General features: G+C 35.2%; 1 pseudogene; it reads left to right on the top strand.

Moving 5' to 3' along the window:
- The first annotated feature begins 359 nt into the window (after nt 1–359).
- Nucleotides 360–2,351, top strand: LOC117106478 (annotated as a pseudogene).
- Nucleotides 2,352–2,730: the final 379 nt, after the last annotated feature.

Genomic DNA, 2,730 nt, shown 5'->3' with positions numbered 1-2,730 from the left:
ACTATTATTTATTGCCATGTATACAGCCAGTTGCAGGATTTTTTCTCACGACCAAAACAACTCCACTTCCTAAACCTCATATTGAGATTTAGTTTGTGTAAAGCATCGTGTGTGTATGTTTGTCTTGTGTAAGGGATTGTCACCTACAAGTAGGACAGTGATATATTCGCTATTGACAATCCTTGACACATGTATTGTGAGCCTAAATAAATAAATAAAATAAATAAATAAACTATAGGTTTATGCAATTTTTAGCAAAATGTTTGTCAATTTTAACAACCTCGGTATATTTTGACTGCACGGAAACTGTAACAGCAAAACAACGACTGTTGGTTTTTGGTTTTATATACAAACTCGGAATGGTAAATAGCAGAAGTGGTATTATGAATCTAAAGGTAAGATAATGTGCTAGCATTTTCCGCCACGTTGTCTGCGCGTTTGATTTGTATAAAACATGACATTGTGTTACAAAAATCTAATTGCGAGAAAAAAAAAACACCGTTTTTGTTGTGATATTTATTTTTTCTATTAGTGTTTTTCTGTCCGGCCATTTATTTATTTATTTGGAATATTAATAAACAGGAAATTAAACTGTTATGTTACACATTTGTGTTTTTTGAAGCGTTTTAAACTAGACACCTATGTTAAACAATTACCTTGAAATGCATGACAAAATTTCGCCCTCCACTTACAACATTACGCAAGGTAGACAAACTAAAACTGACCCCCCACAGGGCCGCGTTCTTTACATTCAAATTGTAAGAACTCTCGCTATTACCACATGGCAGTCATAGACCGAGTCTCACATACGTTAAGTTGGTTTTTATGTTTAATTTTTTATTTCATAATTGTTTTTTTTTAATGCATTTTTTACTATATATTTTTTAATGATTTTAAATTTGTTTTAGTGATTTCAACAGCACTCCTCATTATGATAGAAGGCCAATGTTCTGTTTTACAATTAAACGTCTGTTGAATTTTCATTACAAAAACTAAAATTTTTAGTTTTTGTTTTCTTTCTTTTTTTAGATAATAGAGAAGCTTTTAAGCCGCATTAGAGATGCAAATATTAAGTTTGTACGATTTGAAGTGGTGGACATTTTTGGAATTTCTCGGTTGAAGTTGATTCCGGCCCGACATTTCAAATCAAAGGCAGAAAATGGCATGAACTTTCACGTTAGTTATTTAGGTTCCAATTCTTTGAGAAATATGCTAACAGGTACTGGTTGTACTGAGGAATTACACTACAGTGACACGGTCATGTTTCCTGTGTTGGATACGTTCGAAGTTCTTCCTTGGTGGAACGACACAGCACGAATCCTAATTGAGCCGTCATATGACGGTAATGAAGTTTCATTTGCTCCACGATTTCTTGCTAGGCAGCAACTGACAAAACTTAAGAACATGGGTTATAGTCTGCTCTCAGCTCACGAGCATGAGTTTTACGTCGTCAACAAGGATACAATGAAACCTCTTATAAATGATTCAAATATTCGATCAACTATTCGATTGTACGAAGGCGCTGGCTTCATTCATCAGCTTGGAGAAGATTTGCCTAAAGTAGGAATTGATATCAAATGCATGGAAACTGAAGCTGGTCCTGGTCAGCATGAAATTTCGTACAAGCCATCATTTGGAATCAAAGCAGCAGACACAGCCTTCACGTACAAAGGCGCAGTCAAAGAGATCGCCATGCAACACGGCTTAATGGCTTCCTTTATGAGCAAACCGTATCCGAACAATAGCGGATCTTCCTGCCACTTTTGCCACTCATTGTAGGATGTGGAAGGTAACATTTCTTTTACATTTGATGGGGAGTCTCCAGACAAGCTATCAAACGTTGCTAAATATTGGATAGCTGGTATTTTACATCATGCTCCAGCTCTTAGCCTGTTTATGGGTCCCACCATCAACTGTAGGAAACGGTACAAACCATTTACGTACGCACCAACAAATGGAACTTGGGGTTTTGACAACCGAACATGCGCAGTTCGTGTGAAGATCAATAGTGAATTTGGTTCTTACATTGAAAATCGAATGGGGAGTTCTTGATCAAATCCCTATTTAGTTTTAGAGGCCACAGTTGCCGCCGGGATAGATGGAATCAAGAAGAAGCTTTCCCTTCCTGCTAACGTCACTGGATCCGCGTACCTTTTGCAAGATGTTCCTGAGAAAACACAAACAATACCAACATCCATGCAAGATCCCGTCGAAGCATTTCTGCAGGACGAGGTCATCAGGGATGCATTTGGTGAAGACATTGTGAAATGCTTCGTTGCCATAAAGTCTCATGAAATGCAAAAAGCAAGAGAAGCAGAAGAAAATGGTGATTCTATGTGGGACTGGAAAGTGTATTTTAAATACATTTTAAAAAACATTAACTTCATTTTTTCTTCAAAATATATAGAGTAAATCTACTGGTTCTGAAGTAAATTTCAAATTTTAATCAGACCCCTTTCTTCTTTTAGATACTGTCTGTTTAGATAATGTTTGTATAACAATTAGCATATATATTATTATCATAATATTATTATAATAAAATCCAATATACCAAGATTTTTGATAAACATTTAAATTATAACTAATCGTATTAATAGAACAAAAGTCATTAAGGTTCAAAATGAAAGGTTTCCCCAGAAACTATAAAGCTTGTACAAAATTAAAAAATGAACCACATTTCGATTATAAAATTAAGATTAATGAGCGGTAAGCAGTAGATAAACAAATTGT

This window comes from Anneissia japonica, unplaced genomic scaffold (assembly GCF_011630105.1).
Source record: "Anneissia japonica isolate Jap-2015-1 unplaced genomic scaffold, ASM1163010v1 scaffold20513_len11950_cov110, whole genome shotgun sequence".
Lineage (NCBI taxonomy): Eukaryota > Metazoa > Echinodermata > Crinoidea > Comatulida > Comatulidae > Anneissia > Anneissia japonica.
This window is presented reverse-complemented; position numbering and strand designations above follow the sequence as displayed.